Genomic DNA, 12,735 nt, shown 5'->3' on the forward strand with positions numbered 1-12,735 from the left:
ATATTGGATTGGAGATGGTGGAGTAAGGACTTGGAGGCGGCTGGGCATATTGGATTGGAGATGGTGGAGTAAGGACTTGGAGGCGGCTGGGCATATTGGATTGGAACAGCATCCCAACAACGCTGGAATGGAGGTATTTCTTAGACATTAAGAAATAGAAGAGGTATGATCGTTTCATTATTATTTTGGAACCCCTACTAAATACTAACATTTCCCTTCCGTCCCCCACCCTCAGCACATCTTTTGTACAGTAATAGTTTTTTGTTGTGTTGTGTTGTTTTTGATTTGTCTAATCTTCTCTGTTTTCTTTTTGCCGGGACCTCATCGTTGGAGATGGTGGAATAAGGACTTGGAGGTGTCTGGGCATATTGGATTGGAACAGCATCCCAACAACGCTGGAATGGAGGTATTTCTTAGACATTAAGAAATAGAAGAGGTAAGATTGTTTCATTATTATATTGGCACCCCTACTAAGTACTAACATTTCCCTTCCCTCCCCTACCCTCAGCACATCTTTTGTACAGTAATAGTTTTTTGTTGTGTTGTTTTTGATTTGTCTAATATTCTCTGTTTTCTCTTTGCCGGGACCTCATCATTGGAGATGGTGGAATAAGGACTTGGAGGCGGCTGGGCATATTGGATTGGAGATGGTGGAGTAAGGACTTGGAGGCGGCTGGGCATATTGGATTGGAACAGCATCCCAACAACGCTGGAATGGAGGTATTTCTTAGTCATTAAGAAATAGAAGAGGTATGATCGTTTCATTATTATTTTTGGCACCCCCACTAAGTACTAACATTTCCCTTCCCTCCTCCACTCTTAGCACATTTTTTGTACAGTAATAGTTTTTTGTTGTGTTGTGTTGTCTTTAATTTGTCTAATCTTCTCTGTTTTCTCTTTGCCGGGACCTCATCGTTGGAGATGGTGGAATAAGGACTTGGAGGCGACTGGGCATATTGGATTGGAACAGCATCCCAACAACGCTGGAATGGCGGTATTTCTTAGTCATTAACAAATAGCAGAGGTAAGATTGTTCCATTATTATTATTTTGGCACCCCCTACTAAGTACTAACATTTCCCTTCCCTTCCCACTCTCAGCACATCTTTTGTACAGTAATAGTTTTTTGTTGTATAGTGTTGTTTTTGAATTGTCTAATCTTCTCTGTTTTCTCTTTGCCTGGACCTGACATCGTTGGAGATGGTGGAATAAGGACTTGGAGGCGGCTGGGCATATTGAATTGGACCAGCATCCCAACAATGCTGGAATGGAGGTATTTCTTAGTCATTAAGAAATATATAAGGTATGATCGTTTCATTATTATTTTGGCACCCCTACTAAGTACTAACATTTCCCTTCCCTCCCCCACCCTCAGCACATCTTTTGTACAGTAATAGTTTTTTGTTGTGTTGTTTTTGATTTGTCTAATCTTCTCTGTTTTCTCTTTGCCGGGACCTCATCGTTGGAGATGGTGGAATGAAGGACTTGGAGGCAGCTGGGCATATTGGATTGGAACAGCATCCCAACAATGCTGGAATGGAGGTATTTCTTAGTCATTAAGAAATAGAAGAGGTATGATCGTTTCATTATTATTTTGGCACCCCCTACTAAGTACCGGTACTAACATTTCCCTTCCCTCCCTCACTCTCAGCACATCTTTTGTACAGTAATAGTTTTTTGTTGTGTTGTGTTGTTTTTGATTTGTCTAATCTTCTCTGTTTTCTCTTTGCCGGGAATTCATCGTTGGAGATGGTGGAATAAGGACTTGGAGGCGGTTGGGCATATTGGATTGGAGATGGTGGAGTAAGGACTTGGAGGCGGCTGGGCATATTGGATTGGAGATGGTGGAGTAAGGACTTGGAGGCGGCTGGGCATATTGGATTGGAACAGCATCCCAACAACGCTGGAATTGAGGTATTTCTTAGTCATTAAGAAATAGAAGAGGTATGATCGTTTCATTATTATTTTGGCACCCCCTACTAAGTACTAACATTTCCCTTCCCTCCCCCACTCTCAGCACATCTTTTGTACAGTAATAGTTTTTTGTTGTGTTGTGTTGTTTTTGATTTGTCTAATCTTCTCTGTTTTCTCTTTGCCGGGAACTCATCGTTGGAGATGGTGGAATAAGGACTTGGAGGCGGTTGGGCATATTGGATTGGAGATGGTGGAGTAAGGACTTGGAGGCGGCTGGGCATATTGGATTGGAACAGCATCCCAACAACGCTGGAATTGAGGTATTTCTTAGTCATTAAGAAATAGAAGAGGTATGATCGTTTCATTATTATTTTGGCACCCCCTACTAAGTACTAACATTTCCCTTCCCTCCCCCACTCTCAGCACATCTTTTGTACAGTAATAGTTTTTTGTTGTGTTGTGTTGTCTTTAATTTGTCTAATCTTCTCTGTTTTCTCTTTGCCGGGACCTCATCGTTGGAGATGGTGGAATAAGGACTTGGAGGCGGCTGGGCATATTGGATTGGAACAGCATCCCAACAACGCTGGAATGGAGGTTTTTGTTATGTTGTTTTGTTTTTATTATGTTAATGTTAGGTTGTTTTGTTATCTTAGTTATTTGTTATAGTTCTTGCTTTGTTACTGTTGTTAGTTGTAAGTTATTTGTTTATTTTTAGATAATATTATTTATCTAATGTTTATTTTGTTAGTTTTGTTCATTATATTAGTTATTTGTTACATTATGTTTTTTTGTTAGATATTTGTTAATTCAAGTTTTGTTTGTTCTTTGTTATGTTGATTTGGTAAGTTAAGTATTTTGTTTTAATTGTTATTAGTATAATCTTTTTGTTGTTGTTATGATTATGATATTTGTTATTGTTATGAGTTTTAGTTATTTTTTATTGTTATGAGTGCTAGTTATTTGTTATTCGTTTATCAGTATTAGGTATTTGTTATTGACGTGTTGTTATGAGTTTAAGCTATTTGTTATTGTTATGAGTTTTAGTTATTTGTTATTGTTATGAGTTTTAGTTATTTGTTATTGGTATGTCAGTATAATTAAGGTATTTATTATTGGTATGTCAGTATTAGGTATTTGTTATTGGTATGTCAGTATTATTAGTTATTTGTTATTGGTATGTATATCAGTATTAGTTATTTGTTGATGGTATCAGTATTAAGCATGTGTCTAATGTTCTTTGTTGTATTTTGCAGTGATATCTACATTTCAGTTTTGATTGAAAAAGACAGCAGGACATGGTGGAAATGGAATATGCATGTCTGATAGACAATCAATCTCCAAGATGTGGAAACAGCAGCGGCACTCAACAGAACTTGGTGAAAATAACTGGAGGAGCAAGGTTGATGGATGTTGATCTTCCAAGATGTGGAAACAGCAGCTGGAACCAACAGGACTTGGTGGAAACAACTGGAGGAGACATGCCTGATGGACGTTGACTTTCCAAGATGTGGAAACAGCAGCTGCAGCCAACAGGACTTGGTGGAAACAACTGGAGGAGACATGCCTGATGGACGTTGACTTTCCAAGATGTGGAAACAGCAGCTGCAGCCAACAGGACTTGGTGGAAACAACTGGAGGAGACATGCCTGATGGATGTTACCCCCCCCCCCCTTTTCAAGACATTTCACAGCAGATAACTGACACTGATCAGGTATGTGACATAATCATGATCCAAGATTACTAGTATCTTAATAAGAAGTTCCAAATTACAATGGCTACAATTTAGAATAAACAAGCATTCTGAGAGTATTGCATTAGCAATACTAGTCCCCTACCGGCAAGTGTAATCTGGTTTCCGTTAAAAATTGAAAATGCCATAATTTCATCAAAAACCAATGAAGTGGAATGAAATGCAAACTTGATCTATAAGTCACATACCAAAAATTAGCTCAATATCTGCAAGCATGTAGAAAAAAAGTGCGGAAAACCCTGAAAAATTGAAAAGGTCATTATTCCGTCAAAAATCATTGAAAGGGAACGAAATGCAAACTTGATCTGTAACTCATCAAGATACACTCACATACCAAAAATCAGCCTAGTATCTGCAAGCGTTTAGAAAAAAAAGTGCGGAAAACCAAGTGGGACAGACAGAGGGACAGACGGACAGACAGACTCAGAGGAAACCTATAGTTCCCTCCAGTTTCACCGGTAGGGGACTAATTAACATATCTTAGCTAACCGTAAATTTTCCTAGGATTTGTTAAGAATTTCGCCGGGGATTCCAAAAATCTTTGCTATATCCATGAATCCGCTATATCCTTGTACATACTGAACAAAGTTTTACTGAACACAGCATCAGAATTTAATTCGAATTAGCTTTGCTTAGCGTTCACATGGAGCTAAATGCAAAATAATTTGATAGGCAGTTAATTTGAATTAAACTAATTCACATTAAATTTTCCGTGTGAATGAGGTTCAAATTGAATTCGCAGTAACTTGCATTTAGTTGGAAATAAACCACCTGTGTGAACAGGACAAATTGTGTAGCTTCTGTCAGATATGTGAGAAAACAATTTTTCATATTCCATTTGGGATTCCCACAGTGGGAATGCCAGAAGGTTCAGGAACATCATAATTTCTGTGAAGCTTATAATCAGGTCGAGTACACTACCTTTTATGGAAGGTATTTTTCATCACGTGACGATATTTTTATCAAACCCATTCTCCAGTCAATTGAATGTGTTGCAAAGCATGACAGTATACGGATTGTTTACTATTAAACAGCTACATGTGGTTTTTGTCATTATAGTGCATAGTATTTATTTGGTCACTGGAAAAACTGTACAACTTTTTCATTTTATATGGCTGAAATTGAAAGATTATATACCAAAGACAATGTTCCATGCTCACATTGAAGATGAATTAGATGATGAATAGTTACGTCAAATACTGTCTAAACTCTTTGACATATGCATACATTAAATATGTTTTGAAGATAATGAAAACAAAAATTACACACTGGTGTATTGATATTTAGACCTAGGAAAAATATCCTAAATACAAGATATTACTTGTGACATACATGAGTAGATATATGTAGATACACAAAAGCATTCAATGACAGAAAAATATGCTTTTCTTGTTGTTTGTCAATAAAAAGCATCTAGATTTTTTCATTAAGACTAATGCTCTTATGAAAATCAAAAAGAACTCATTTTAAGTTGCAGATGAGTACCATTTTTAAGATAGCATTGCAATATAGTTCATAATACTACATGTATTACAAAGAAAATTTGAAGCTTAAGGTTTCGAATTTTAAGCATTCTTTAAAAGTACTTCAAGGTGCATTCTGTGAGCTGAGTCAATTGATGACTTTTCTCCCTTGCTCTCTGCAACCATGTGAAAAAATACTCACTGCTTGTTCTACACAATAGCATCCATGTCTCTTTGAACAATAGTATACACTGGTATTTAAACAAGTTCATATAAGGCTTGATAAACCAAACTGTAAACGTGAGCAAAGAAATGAAAGATATCATTCTATTTCATAATTATCGAAAAAGAATGGAAAAGGAGTTTCCAAGGGACAATTAAATTTGCTTTTCATTTTCAATACACTGCATTTGTACTAAAATTTGTATTAGCCCATAATGCATTGTGACTCATTCAGTTGATTGGTTGTTTGATAAAGTAAACAGATAGCTAATTTAATATGCAAATTTATGCTGATGTCAGAAAATCTGGTGGTCTTGGCCTGATAATACAGTTTCCAAGAGATAGTTGTACTTTTAATCCCAATATTCAATAGAAAGGACTTTAATAAAATATTGTTATGAGGTTTTGACATTATAAGGACTGCTTGGATACATTAAAACATACTATCTGCAATGAAATGTAGTACAACAAAAAGTAATCAAATAAATGAGTTTTAAAATAAATAAAAAGATTGGCTTTTACTTGTGTAAGACTGTAAAACCATGCAGTTAAAGACATCTTGCAATTTTTGGACATTACTCTTGCCAGCACATGTACTATAATTAGCAGATATCTTTCTTCTTATTCACCCCCCTTTAATAATCACCTCTTTCTTCCTCCCAGGTCAATCTATCCCTCTATCTCAATTGTCACTATAATTATAACATTTTGTAGTGTTTAATTTATTATATTCATAAATGATATTTTTTGTATGCCATATTATAAATGCACACATGTTTGTGACAATTGATATCAATCTTTTTAACAAGATCAAGTTTAATAAACTAGCACTGACTGAATTTTTAGCCAGGTGCAGAGCTTGAAGTCAGCAGTAGCCAGCTTTTGTAATGGCCGGTGTACATTCAACCAGATATTCTGATGCTTCGACACACCCAAATTAAATTTTTGCTAAGAAACATAGTGCATATACAGTCTAAACAATTAACTTAATTAACTCAAACTTTAATTAAACAAAGTAAAGGAAATTGAGGATTTTTTAAAACAAATATTGAGCATTAATGTTTATGCATTTTCTCCCTTTTGACTTCCAAGGCCTGTGTGTGAGACATTCTAAAAATATATAGAGGTTGTGTTATTATGTTAACACTAGGTGAGTCCTAATGCACAACTTGCTGCATTCAATTCCCCACTTGGGCCTCATGTTTGATGTTTGTTTACTTCTGAAAGTGATATAAGATCCCAGAAATTGATACATCTGATATAATTTGTTTACGCTATGAAATTCTAATCAAATTTCATTTCTTGCTTGAAGTACCTTTTTTTTAACTATACTGTCATGTTAAATACGACAATCTGATTGGTTTAGAGTAGGCATTTAACAATTCGTAATGTTACCCTCAGCATAAGCAACACACTTGACAACGGTTAACAAAACTGTAATGTCACATGCATGTAAATTATGCAAGTATGGTTGGCCGTAGAATTCTCAAGATACCACCTGTGTATTTGAAAGAAGCCAGATAAACTTGATGTCAATCAAAGCTTAATTGTGTCCATTGTAGCTTGATTGATAAAACATCAAACGATCGACAGACCATAAATGCTTCAATAAACAAACTTTAGATGATGAAGGACTTGATCTCTATAAGTATCAAATAAACAATAAAGAGATTGTTTAATCTTTTTCAAGGCTTAATTAAATTTCTTATTGAAACAAAAGTGGGGAGTTTGAAAGATTAATTTCTAAACGTGAACTCGATGACGATCTCAGAATTTTCTCTTTTTTTTTTTTGCAGACATCCTAAATCAATAAGACAATCAATTAATATAAAGAATAAATAGTGTATGTTTTTGAGAGTATTCACAGTTGAAATTGACACCCCTGGAAAAACCACTGTCAACCTCCACTGGTTGACAAATTTGTTTTCCTTGGGGTATGTGTCAATAATTTTCCTCATTTTTCTGTTTTGTTCTAGTGGATGCTATATAACATAATATGTTTCGCCTTCTTTATAGTTTGAAAATTTGAAGACCTTCCAATGTAGGGATCGAATTAAGCAGATCTCATTTTGGCTTGGTTAATGCTTCATGATGACATTATCAAGAATGGGGACCATTCAGGTATGGCAAAGTTACCTTGATTACTATTTTTTGTAATTTTTAGGTCACCTGAATCACTCAGGTGACGTATTCCTATATGTTTGTATGTCGTCATCCATCATGTGTTAACATTTAAACATTTTCAGCTTCTTCTCTAGAACTGCTAAACCAATATCAACTAATTTTGGCAAACAAGATTATCTATGATTGAAGGGGAACAAAATTATGAACTTCATGGTCCTTGGCACTCTGGAGCCTTAGGGGTCACCAGGGTTAAAACCATCAAAATTAGTGCTATCTTCAAAATTAGCTTCTTCTTTACTCCTGAACATCAAGCAGTCAAACTGTTGGCATGATTGTAATAAGCAATGAGCTCTCTATTAAAATTGTGAAATTCATGGCCCTTTAGTCAGGGGTTCTAAAGTAAGGGGTGGGGTTCTAATAAACATAGTGAAAAATCATAAATTCTTTGAAATACTGTAGATCACTAAATTTTCGCGAGAAAGTCATTTACTCTTAATTAGCAAAACAAAATTTTCACGAATTATGGTTATTGTTCTATATGATATCCTTAGGAATACTAATATATGCCTGAATAAAATTTTCATTAGCACCAAAAATGCAAAAATAAATTTCTTGCGAATGAAAAGTGATTTACAGTATATCTTCTTCTCTCCCCCTGTATATAAAGCAAATAAATTTTAGGGATCACGTTCTTTAGATAATGTATGGAGAAGCAGGACAAGCTGATCGATATTCAAATCTCAAAGCAAGCTGATATTTAAATCTCAAAGCACTGATATAAATGCATTCTAGCAACAATGTTTTTCTGTTTTTAAAATCAAAACCCATTTTAAAAAACATTTTTGTAAAGGGTGTCCAAATTACAAATGGGTTTGGGGTCGCACAATTCGGACACATATGGGTTAAATCTCTTCGGTACTCCGGCCATCTTCCTCCCACACTGACCCCCTCCGGGCTTTTATCTTTCTTTTATGCGAATGAGAAAATCATAAGCTGCATGATATATTGTTTAAAATAAGACACTTGCACCTGACAGGTTGCAGAGAAGACTTCTAAGAATGGTGTGGATGAAGTTTTCCTTCAACATCGTGAAAAAAAGAAGGCTAATAGAAATTGGTGGAAACAATTAATTGGTTGAAAATGCAATGTTGATGGATGTTGACCCTCAAAGATGTGAAAATGAGCAGCCACAGCCAGACAGGAATTAATTGGTGGAAAAACCTGGCAAGACTGGGTATATTCCTCTAATTATGTTCCCCAAACGAAGTTTGGGAACATATTGTTTTTACTCTGTTTCTTATTATTATTATTATTAAGGTCTTCCGTCTTCACGGAAGACCTTATAGTGATTCTACTGTTTCTTATTATTATTATTATTCTTATTTTTTAGACAAATTTTGTCCAAGCAATATCTCGAGAACTATTTAGTGGTTTTTCATCATTCTTTCAGGGATAACGCGCCAGTAAATGGCATTGTTACATTTAAAAGAATTTTGGAAAAATTCGCTTCCGGTTCCAAGTTATGGACATTTTTCTGATTTTAAAATGAAATAGTTTCCGCGGGATATCTAAAGAACAACTAAAGATATGAACTGGAGACTTGTTAGAGATTATAGAACATGACTTCTAGATGTGCAAATCGACCTTGATTTTCGTCATCAGTACTTCCGGTCGCTACCGGAAGCGAATTAAAAAAGTCGAATTTTTCAACTTTTCTGCTTTTCAATATTTTTCTATGATATTTGTAGGGTTAATAGAGACTCTTTTAGGAATGATAAATATATAACTTGTTTTAAAATTGATAAATCCAAACTCTAGAGAATTTTTATTATTCTCTTTTTTTTTTAGACAAAATCTTCTGCACGCAAATTCTCGAGAACTATTCAATGAATTTCTTTGAGATTTTCAGAGATAAAAGATCTTTATATGAGTTTTATATGAAATTCCGTTTTTTGGTAAATTCGGTTCCAGTGCCGAGTTATGGACATTTTTTTGATTTTAAAATGAAACTTTGTCTGTGAGTGTTCTCAAGAATGGCTAAAGATATGAACTGGAGACTTGTTAGAGATGACAGAACATGATGTCTAGATCGGAGAGGGACCTTTTCATGCATCGTCGTTACTTCCGGTCGGTACCGGGAGCGAATTTAAAAAATCGATTTTTTCTACTTCAATATTTTCCCGTAATATTTGTAGGGTTAAGAAAGCCTCTTTTCAAAATACTAAATATATAATTTGTTTTCAAAATGATAAATCCAAACTCTAGATATTCGTCATTTCCACTTTGAAGCGGGAGTCCAAATGGCGTAATGGTTAGCGCATTGGATTTTCATGCTGACGCCCAGGATTAAATCTCCAGAGTGTCTGATTTTTTTTTTATCACTTTTTCAGCTTGAATTTACATTTTTATTTTCAAAATCGGACGGAAGACCTCTCATTGCTCGCAATGAGTTTCTAGTTATTATTATTATTATTCTTTTTTTCTACTTTCTTCTCCGGTACTTTTTTGTCCGGGAGTGTTCTCATAGAACCACTCATCCGATTGACATGAAACCTTTTTAGGGTTAATAGGCATGTTGTGTAGGTGTTCGGAACGAAGGTCATTTTGCGCGCACATGCATGCACGTGCACGCGCGTGCAATGAGTGAAATGACTGATATACTTCATGAAGCCGTAACTTTTATATTTCTTGACAAATTGCTTTGAAACTCAAAATATAAAGATATATTAGTAGTCTAGACAAGATAACACGGTCAAATTAGCGTGAACTCACGCGCATGCACGTGCGCTCTTCTCTGATTGGCTGATACAAAAATCTCAATAATTTCCTTGTTTTTTGACAAAATACTTTGAAATTTAGAATATAAGTATATATTATAAGGTGCTACAACATGTTATATAGGAAATTTCTTGAAAACGCGCGCATGCAGGTGTGCTGCAATCTGATTGGTTGAAACTTTCAATGTCCATAACTCCCTTGGTTTTCAACAAAACAAGATGAAATTTACGACATGGATAGGCACATAGAGCTCCTACATTATGATACTATCAAAATTGAATGCAAGGCCATGCATGTGCGTATGCTGAATTCTGATTGGCTAATACTTAAAGGGTTACATCTCTCTTATTTTTCAATGAAATTCTTTAATATTTAACACAAATGTATGTATTGTGACACACTATAAGAAAATTATTGTGAAAAATATAGAAAACATGTGCAAGCACATGCGCTGAAATTTGATTGGCTAATACCCATATGACTATATCGGAGTAGTTTTCCAATGAAATACCTTTAAAAATAAAGTGTCCCTCTATATTACAAAAGTATTGTCTAATTTATTGAAGCTTGTAGGGAATGGGGCATCATAAGGGATTGGGGAGCCGTTTGGGGAACATCTGTAACGGTTCCCGTTACAATTAGCACTAGTTATTTTTAGAATTGGTAGGGGTAGCAAGTAGTTCACTAAACCGAAATAGTTTGATCCAATAACTTGCAAGCAGTATATATATCTATAAAATAATTATAAGTCATATAAACTAAAGGTGCTAATATATGTGTGAAAGAAGAAAAATATCCCACGTTCAAAAACATGATTATCATTTTTGTGTTATCTTTGAAAGAAAAAGAATTAATTGTTTAATATGTGCAAAATTATACCCTGAATTTGGGAATTACATGTACCTTACTTTTACTTTCATTTTCAGATGTTTTTGCGAACATGTGCAATTTGCTGGAAAACGAATCTGAAATGCCATGTGTATCTTGATATTTTAACCAGTTAGAGAAAATTTGATTAGCTTTCATTTGAGGGGTGTCCCATCCTTCAATGAAAATTAGGGGAGAAGCTGTGTGAGAAAACATTAACATTGTTACCTATGGGAAATGTATTAGTGGACTGTATCCAGACTGATGGATATGTTGACCCTCTAAGATGTGAAAATGAGCTTCTACACCAGACAGGAATTGGTGGAAAAACTAGCTGGAAAAGGCAAGACTGATGGATGTTGACCCTCTTAGATGTGGAAATGAACAGCCACAGTTAGACAGGAATTGGTGGAAGCCCTTCTTAACAACAAGACTTATCCCTGTGAAGAACTGTCACTGATCAGGTATGTGAGATAATCAATGATCCAACATCTTTTTTTGAAAAAGTACAGCAAAAAGATATCTTAGAGCTATATAATATTTAACTTAGATATTCTTTTATTAATTTCTGTTTATACTTAGATAGATGGTGAAGTATTAACTTCTATGTTATAGTGTGCTTTGATGACAGTACCCAGTAGGAGACTCAGATAAAGTCTTGTGGATGTGCTTGACATTATGAATGACAAGGAGCCCTCAGGTATGGAAATAAGTCACCCAAGTATGCCATTCTGTAAGACTCTGTTCTTCATTTTACTTCATTGATCCTATTGGTTAATTACCTTTTTTTCTAAACATTGACAGAAAATAAAAGTATTGAAGAGGCATATCCTTGTGATCACATGTGGAGAAAGACAAAGATAGATGACAGATGTAGAAAGCCAGATTATTTTGCATACACAAGCACATCCAGTTTACAATGTTATAATCCAAAACAATTTTTTTTGAAACATTTGTTTTGGAAATGGGTGTCTGAGTTGTAAGAGGTATGGGGTCACCCACTCAGACACGTGGGTTTTCTCCGGGGGCTCCGGTTTCCTCCCACACTGACCCCATTCTTTTTCTCTGTGCCAATGTAAATATATCTTTATCTATTGTTTTGCTCTAATGTTATTTTACGTAGTTTGTTATATTTTATATTATAAAATGTTTAGATGAAGTAGTTGAAAGCTAGTTGTAAGTAGACCTTGTCGATACCCTGGGGCATTACTGGTTGGAACTTCGTGGATCCTTGGCCGCTACGGTTGCCAGGCTGGCCTGGGGAGGAGGGGTTGAAAACGCAACTAGTTGTAGGCTGCTTTGTCATTAATAATCTGTTTTCATTTTATCTAAAATCAAAAAATCCTATATGTTGGAGATATAATGATTGTTAAATATTAAATCAGTATTCCTGGAATGTACAAATTCTGTCAGCTACTTTGTATAGTCAATTCTGATTATTAGCTTATTGTGAAATTGAATGCATTATATACTGACTAAATCTTCAGTAAAAGTAATTGATTATAAATTTTGATGTGAAATTATGATTTGTATTTAATAATGTAAAGTAATGGGATTTGAACATGTTAAATTGTGATCTGTTAATGTCAAATTGTGGTTTTTGAATGTCAAATTGTAC

General features: G+C 35.0%; 1 long non-coding RNA gene across 1 annotated transcript; it reads left to right on the forward strand.

The window, feature by feature from the left end:
- The first annotated feature begins 8,635 nt into the window (after positions 1 to 8,635).
- LOC133183565 (uncharacterized) lies at positions 8,636 to 12,182 on the forward strand. The gene is made up of 4 exons (XR_009720673.1): positions 8,636 to 8,706; positions 11,177 to 11,581; positions 11,733 to 11,817; positions 11,922 to 12,182. It is a non-coding gene; the product is annotated as an uncharacterized LOC133183565 (long non-coding RNA).
- The last annotated feature ends 553 nt before the right edge of the window (positions 12,183 to 12,735 follow it).

Source organism: Saccostrea echinata, unplaced genomic scaffold (genome assembly GCF_033153115.1).
Source record: "Saccostrea echinata isolate AGI-Se365-2 ecotype Australia unplaced genomic scaffold, CSIRO_AGI_Sech_v1 ptg000009l, whole genome shotgun sequence".
In the NCBI taxonomy this organism is placed as follows: Eukaryota; Metazoa; Mollusca; class Bivalvia; order Ostreida; family Ostreidae; genus Saccostrea; species Saccostrea echinata.